Raw genomic sequence first — 9099 nt, forward strand, 5'->3', positions numbered from 1 at the left:
CCTATTATTAGGCTATTATTATTATTATTATTCAGAGACTAAAGGTTCTGACTTGTTCATATATGAATTCTCCTTTATCAGTGTACAATTTTAATGATAAATCTTTAAAGAAAATAAGCATCTAACCATTTTGTTTGTACAAATCGGCTACTGTATGCGTCCCCAATGACATGTTACACATTACGTATGACTTAAACTCTAGCATATGAATTTTAGGAGGTTAAATTAATAAAGTCCTACTAAATATTTCTCTTTGATTAGAAAAATGTTAAGATTTAACATTCCACATTCATATTTTATTTGTGTAATAAATAAATTATGTAAATTCAAAGATGTTTTTCTGTCTGCTGAAAACCCAAGAATGTGATCAGATCAGTCTGATACTGAAAGGAAAAACATCGCCATTTAGAGACTCACTGTCGTCAAACAAACACAGACTTCACGGTAAGAACTTAACTTAACATTCACTACAGCTTCAGATATAATGTCTTATTATCATGTTTGTATTACACTTGCTGTGTAAACGATTTTAAAGCTTAATTTAAAAACGACGAGATGTTGAAGATTCTAACATAAACTCGAGGATTATCGTCAAACATCATTCTGCCCTTAGTTCACATCTGAAATAAACACTGGTTGAAATAAAAAATATTTGTTACACTGAATTATTAAGATGATTTACTTTATTCCCAAAGAGTTTCCCAATAACACCATAAAACACAGTCCTATTGTGAATCGTCATATGGTCACGTGATTACAGATGTTACGATAAGAGATTTGATCAGGTAAGATGTTTTTACTGTCAGATTTGTCTGTTCGGTTTCTATTTAGATCTACTTGAATCCAGCAATAAATACACACGCAACAGCTTCCTGTTTTTATGTACAAAACAACACTGAATTAAATTCCCTACAAATACAGACACATTCACATGTCAGGGCTGGATTGCTCTCTTCTCACATTATTACAGAAGAAGAGACTAAAGAATTAAAAATATACAGGAGACTGTCTATGGGCCTGATATCCATGTAGATGTTTAATTGAGTGGTTTCTGTACACAGATCTGAGGTCAATTTCTCATTATGGAGAATTAAGAGCGCGTTGATTTTAAAGTGAAACATTCAGAAAGAAAGAGACAGAAAAGATCTTCATCTCCAGAACCCAGTGTTGTGTCTCTGAAGAGTGATATGTCCTTGGATATCACATCTGATCTCAGTGATGGTTCAGTAATATCTGAACCCGTGTGAGTATAAACATGTCGTTGTTTATCTGATCTAGTGAAACAATTTTAGTTTTATTTAGTCACTTTTATTTCATTCTCAAGGTGTTTGTTGTTATATTTTCTTGTTCATGATCCTCTTATGGTCCAACCACAGTTTATAATGATCACATTAGAAAGAACAGACATATTGTATTTGATAAGATTTTATAAAATGTTTTATTCAAAAATATTTTTTAGATCAAAGCGTCACAGTGTTGTGTCTCTGAAGAGTAACTTCTTCATGAATTATCCACCTGATCTCAGTGATGGATCAGTACCATCTGACTCTCTGTGAGCATAAATTACATTTATATTTTATTTGTGTAATAAATAAATTATGTAAATTCAAATATGTTTTTCTGTCTGTTGTTTATTTTCTCTTGATAATTTCTCTGTAGATCAAACAATAGAGGTGAAGATGATGTGAGTGCAGACGTGCACCAGGATTGTCATGATGGATCAGTGGATGATGTTCTGAAGAGAGTCAAAGACAAACACAAAAGCGTCATGAAGGACAAGTATGAGAGTTTATTCGAGGGAATCAAAGCACTAGAGAATCAAACCCTCCTGAAGAGAATTTACACACAGCTGTACATCATAGAGGGAGAGAGTGAAGGAGTGAATGAAGAACATCAGATTTTACACATGGAGAAACAGCCCAGAAGAACACAACAAGACACTCCAATCTAATGCAATGACATCTTTAAACCTCAATCACATCACAGACACAAAATCAAGAGTGTTCTTACGAAAGGCATCGCTGGAATTGGAAAAACAGTCTCTGTGCAGAAGGTCATTCTGGATTGGGCCGAGGGAACAGCCAATCAGGACGTAGATTTTATGTTCCTGCTTCCGTTTCGAGAGCTGAACTTGATTCGGGAGCATCGCTACAGTCTTCACAAACTTCTGCTGGACTTTCATCCTGAACTTCAAGATGTGGACTCAAAGATTTATGAGGAGTGTAAAGTTGTGTTCATCTTTGATGGTCTGGATGAAAGCAGAATGACTCTGATGTTTTCAGACAGTGAGAAAGTTTCTGATGTGACTGACACTTCATCAGTGGCTGTGTTGATGTCAAACCTCATGAAAGGAGATCTGCTTCCCTCTGCTCTCATCTGGATCACCTCCAGACCAGCAGCAGCCAATCAGATCCCCTCCAAATACATCACGCGTGTGACAGAAATCCAGGGATTCAACGACGCTCAGAAGGAGGAATATTTCAGGAAGAGAATCAGCGACGAGCATCAAGCCAGCAGAATCATGTCACACATTAGAAGAGCGAGAAGCCTCCACATCATGTGTCACATACCAGTCTTCTGTTGGATCTCATCCACTGTGCTTCAGAAGATCCTGACACAAGATCACAGTGAAGAAATCCCCAAAACTCTGAGTGAAATGTACATCCACTTCCTGCTGATTCAGATGAAGAATGAGAAGTATGATCCAGAGAGAGATCCAGAGATCAACAACACAGAAGTGATTGTGAAACTGGCTGAAGTGGCTTTCAAACAGCTGATGAAGGGCAATGTGATGTTCTATGAGGAGGATCTGAGAGAGTGTGAGATAGACATCAGTAACGCCTCGCTGTATTCTGGCATCTGTACTGAGATCTTTAAGGAGGAATCTGTCTTTCATCAGAGGAAGATCTACAGCTTCATACATCTCAGCTTTCAGGAGTTTCTCGCTGCGCTCTCCGTGTTTTATTGTTATGCCATCAAAAATACAGATACTTGTAAGTTCTTTGATGTAGTTCACACTATGCATAGAGAGACAGTAGATAGAGCTCTTGAGAGTGAAACTGGTCATCTGGACCTTTTCTTGAGATTTCTGCTGGGCATCTCACTGGAGACCAATCAGAGACTCTTACAGGATCTACTGACACGCACGCTGGACACATCACAAACCATCAAGAAAACTAGCACATATATAAAAGAGAAAATCAAAGTAGGACATGATTTCTCAGCTGAGAGGTCCATCAATCTGTTCTTGTGTCTGGCTGAAGTGAACGATCCGACTCTGTACAGAGAGATCCAAGAGTTTGTGAGATCAGACAAACACCCAGAGAAGAAACTCTCTGTTGCTCACTGTTCAGCAATATCCTACATGCTTCAGATGTCAGAGAAGGTGATGGATGAGTTTGATCTGAAGAAATACAACACAACACAGGAGGGCAGAAGAAGACTTGTACCAGCTGTCATCAACTGCAAGAGAGCTCTGTGAGTCTTCTGTTAGAATATAATAATATAACACACATACATCCATAGTCCAGTATGATAACAACTGACAGTATAAAACAAGATATTAGATGTGATCAATATGAGACACATCGCATCTGATTTATTTGACATGATCACATGATGTTCACATGATTTGTCTGTATTGTGTATTCCACCAGTAAAGTTTAATGTAAATCTATTGTTTGTGTTTTTCAGTCTACAGAGTTGTAATCTGTCTGGTGAGATTTGTGAAAGTTTGTCTTCATGTCTGCAATCATCAACGTCTCTGAGAGAGCTGGACCTGAGTAACAATGATCTGAGGGCTTCAGGAGTGAAGCTGATCTCTGATGCTCTCAAGAATCACAACTGTCAACTACACACACTACCACAGTACCACACAAAACTAGGTGACAACATAGCGTTAAATCACCATTCAACAGATTCAAGCCACCAACGCACTGCAAAAACATGCTAACTTTTCAATCTGCTGCGTTACTACAGTACTTGGCAATATATTGTATGATTCTTATGCTCTCAGTTTCTCAATGACTTATGGTTAAATGCCATCACATCTGAAAGCCAGAGGGAGCTTATGCGCAGAAACTCTGAATATGGGAAACTGAAGAACATTTACCTTTATGGATTTGGCAGACGCTTTTATCCAAAGCAATTTACATTGCATTATCTTATACATAGAAACGCCCCTGGCTGCAATCCATAATTCCTGCTTGCAGCTATATTCTTGATTTGTTTCTCTGTTTAGATTGTCAAGTTGTGATCTCACTGTTGAGTGTTGTGCGAGTTTGTCTTCATGTCTACGATCCTCAAACTGTCTGAGAGACCTGGACCTGAGTAACAATGATCTGAAGGATTCAGGAGTGAAGCTGATCTCTGATGCTCTCAAGACTCACAACTGTCAACTACACACTCTCAGGTGATCAGCTCCAGAGACTGATTTCACAAGAGCATTATTCTAAGAAAAGTGAAGAGTGTGTTGACATGTTAAGTGTGTTTGCAGGTTATCAGGTTGTATGGTGACAGATGAAGGTTGTTGTTATTTGGCTTCAGCTCTGAGTTCAAACCCGTCACACCTGAGAGAGCTGGATCTGAGCTACAATCACCCACAACACTCAGCACTTCAGCTGCTCTCTGATACACTCAAGGATCCAAACTACACACTCAACAAACTCAAGTATGACACACTTCACTAATACTGACCTGTGTGTGTTTGTAAAAATACTAGGCTATAGTATACTTTGGTATTTATTAGTAATGCAATATGCCTCTAGTATCGGTGTATATAGTGCTGTTATATCAGCAGCTGTGATTGCTGCAGTGATTCAATTATGAATCCATTTTTATCATTCAGTTGGTGTGTTAATTGTGTGTCAGAAGAGCAGATTGTCACATCATGTTTGTGTGTGTTTGTGTAGTGTGGATCATGGAGGAGATTTCAGAATTACAGAAGGACTACACAAGTGTAAGTCCACACACACAGATTGATTTTGTGATTGTTGTGTTATAAATGTCTCTTCTTGTGTTCAGATGTCTGTGATCTCACACTGGATCTAAACTCAGCAAACACTAAACTCAAACTGACTGAAGAGAACAGAAAGATCACATGTTTGGTTGAGAGTCAGTCGTATCCTGATCATCCAGACAGATTTGAGTGTTATCAGGTGTTGTGTGCAGAGAGTCTGACTGGACGCTGTTACTGGGAGGCTGAATGGAGTGGAACAGCTGCTTACATATCGGTGTCATATAAAAGCATCAGGAGGACAGGATGGAGTGATGGCAGTGTGTTTGGATACAATGTAAAATCATGGAGTCTGGGGTGCTCTGATGACGGATTCACTGTTCGGCACAATAATAATGAAACGGTCATCCGTGTGTCTTCAGGTGTGTGTAAGAGAGTAGGAGTGTATGTGGACGGGCCGGCCGGCACTCTGTCCTACTACAGCGTCTCTGACACACACATACACACATTCAACACAACATTCAATGAGCCTCTCTGTGCTGGATTTAGATTTTTTGATTTAAACTCTTCAGTGTCTCTTTGTTACACACACACACACACACACACACACAGTGAGTGACTGAAATGAAAATATTTTAACATTGAATGCACAGATACAGGCATAGGCGGCCCTCCCTGTAAGCCAAGGGTGTCCTGCAAAGTTTATCTAATCAAACACACCTGAACAGCTATTCAAAAAGCAGACTAGAATCTTCCAAACAGGTGTGTTGAGCCAAGTTGGAGCTAAACTCTGTAGGACTGTGGCCCTCCAGGACCGACGTTGGACACCCCTGCTGTATACAAACAAAGAGGCTGCTTGGGCCTCTCCACCACTAGGGGGCCCCCAAAAGCACATCAAAATTACTGATTTTTGTGATATATTCACAACACACATCCATTTTATCATGTAGGGCCGTACATTTCTGTGGTGTGTGTCAAAATTTGTGAAGTTTCTGACTAAAAGCAACATTAAAATATTCACATACAATATATAAGTGAGTTGGCCAATCAAATGAAAGGAGGCAGGGGGCTACTGGTTACTAAGGGTGTTTATGGGATGTGAGCAAAATAAAATCTTTGCAAATAGTTAGGATTGAACAATCAATTCTACAACCTTTGTATGGTCTGTGCTCATAATTTAAAGGGACAGTTCAACTAAAATGGGAAACAATGAAATGATCAAATGTTTTGTGTTGTTCTTATTTCTCACGGGTTAACTTAAGCCATTCTTATAGCACTAGACAGAGCTGTATGGATCTGGATTTATCCAGGTTAAATGACTTGTACGTAAAAAAGCATTTCAGTATGCAGGTGCTCTTGAATGAAATAAACTTCCTTTCAACATTAAGTGTATTAAGGATTATAATGGTTTTAGAATAGCAGTAAAACACTATTTAGAAGGGTCATTTTAATTGTAGGTTCTTATTGTTTGTGTTCATATTTTCTTTATCTATTTTTTTAATATGCATGACGAAAAACATCTGTCGTCACCAAATATAGATTATCAAAGACCACAATGGAAATAAGTTGTGTAACTTTCTTGTGTTATCTTTGACAAGAGTATGATACGAATGTATTGCTACTTTATGTCTAATAAAATCAAATCAAATCAAAATAAAATCCCTTTATTGACACTCCATACTGCAGTGTATCCATATACACAGGTGCAACAGTAGGTGAAAAACGTGGGTACAATTCCGACCAACATGGCAGTATGACAGACATTTCTTGTATAGCTTTATACAGTAAACATTTCTGTATAAGTTTTACACCAAAATACAACAAATTACACTTAATATACATAATAATAATACACAGCAGCAAATCACATCAAATCAAATGTTTTGACAATGACAGTACCATTTAAATGTAAGGTTTAGGATAGTAAGGTTAAGATACAAAAGTGTCCAAGACAAGTCCGAGACCTCAGAAAAACGACTCCAGTAATACAGCACTGGGTTCACCCTAAATACGTGAGGCCCTATAAAGTAATGTGTTGTGGAGCTGACGATAATTACACAATTTTAACACCTGACTGGAAAAAGAAATTGCAGATCTGTCATGTAAAGCTTTTAAAATGTGTCTACGACTGACACAGACAGCAATCAGCTCTAGTTAAGTCTGTGGTGTTAGTGGACATCTTCCCTCAGTTAAGCTCAGCCTTGTCCACTGACAAATTAAAGTCGCCTGATGATTGTGTGCTGCAGGGGCGATTAAAGAACCTGGAAACAATAGAAAAATGGTCGTCCGAACTTAACCATTTAAACACGACTCATTGACAAGAGCTGACCATATTGCTATTTGAGTTTCCGGAGTTGCTCTCTGATGTGCTGATACAAACGAAATTCTTGGAGCATGACTTATATGTTGGCGTTGCTGAGCCTATCCACCTACTATTTTATAGAATTCATTATCTGTTAAATAAGTTTAGCTATTCCCACTTCCTCTATTTGGTCTACTTTTTCTGTTCGTTTTATTTTTGCACGGACTATCCCGACTCCTTCCCTCTACCAAGATTAGAGGATTGTGTTGACAAGGTTGGTGCTGCAAATTTGTAAACTGGATTTATTATTTAAAGTGTCTCTAAAATAGATATGGATGGATAAGGACAAGTCAAATTAGTTGTACTGCATGTCCACCGAAAGAATATTAAATTCAGAAAATTTCTAATTGGTTACCAACAGATTTTTTTTTCATGACGTTGTCACAATGTGACCACGACAGGCAGATTATCTCAAGAAAGTTGTGTTGAGACAACTTATCCAGTAATTAAAAATTTCCCGTTGCACTTGTGTCGCCATGACGCAAGTTTGGTCAAGGCTAACACTCACGTATTTTGGCTAGCTTGGATGATGAGTTTCATCGTCGATATTAAAGCGGAGCTATCAAGCTATATCATGCATTCTGACTTCTTTGTGTTGTCACATCTTAGTCCTGGAACAATTCTCCTGGAAAAGCATGGCAAGGTGAAAGAAAGTGCCAGCCCACGAGCAAAACCCGCTAACCATCAAGGCTATCTGCGCTGCGTCATGATGGGCTCGATAATGATCGATAATTTTGACCCAAACAATGTATTTTTGTCTTTTACTAAAGATGTTCCCGTGCTACTTAAGACTGATTTTGTGTTCCATGGTCACATATATGTTCACATATGATAATGTTTAGCAAATATTTCAGTGTCACTTCACGGTATAGTGGTTTTCTGGTAACATACCTGCAGTTTAATTAAAAAGAAGACAAGGATAATACACACATCCTCAGATCAATGGTCTGTCAGCCAAGGAATGTATGAGACGAAACAAACATATCCCCATCCTCCATTAACACAATACTACAAGTTCATAAAATTTGAGCCACAGTTACGGCTGAATAGACACAATATCAGGGTAAAAATAAAAATAACACGGATCTATTTCACAATTTACATTAAACATAACAAATAACATTTTAAGAGATACAATCAACCGATATTTAGTATATTAAACTGATATCAACATTACAAACTCAAGCTCTAAATTTGTGTCCAGGCCGCCATAACAACCAAACATGTTTAGGCCGCACGTTCATACTCTGTGACTACGCTATATTTTCCTTTTACCATAAAGAAAATAACCATCTGCATGAAATTTATTGTATATAAAAAAACATAAAATTCTAAAAATATTTTTTTCAGACAATTTCAAAACAAAAGACACAAAGATTTGCTGAATGTAAACACACTTCATTACACAGTGATCGGTTTTATAGTGGGATTACACATTTATAAAATCTTAGACCTGTACATAGGTTCCAATGTAACGGTATATACATTGTTTTTCACAATTTAAAGTAAAGATGAAGATCAAATCAGGCAGCCCAGGTGTCTAAAACATTACCCTTTTGTCTTTATGCACTTCCTGACCATTGGGCAGGGTCCCAAGTTAAAGGTGAATGCTAAAAAGCAAAGTAATGTTGTGCGTTTGTCTCCATGATAATGTGAAGGTAATTGGCAATACTGTCAGGCTGATTGGATTAGCCCCTATGCATTTGACTGACACTGTTATGCTGATGAGATCAGGGCTGGGGAAAGGTCAGATAAAGGGCAGATTCCTGTAATGCATTGGCAT

General features: G+C 37.9%; 1 pseudogene; it reads left to right on the top strand.

Moving 5' to 3' along the window:
- Positions 1 to 1108: 1108 nt before the first annotated feature.
- On the top strand, positions 1109 to 6475 carry LOC130426001 (NACHT, LRR and PYD domains-containing protein 3-like; annotated as a pseudogene).
- The last annotated feature ends 2624 nt before the right edge of the window (positions 6476 to 9099 follow it).

This window comes from Triplophysa dalaica, chromosome 7 (assembly GCF_015846415.1).
Source record: "Triplophysa dalaica isolate WHDGS20190420 chromosome 7, ASM1584641v1, whole genome shotgun sequence".
Lineage (NCBI taxonomy): Eukaryota > Metazoa > Chordata > Actinopteri > Cypriniformes > Nemacheilidae > Triplophysa > Triplophysa dalaica.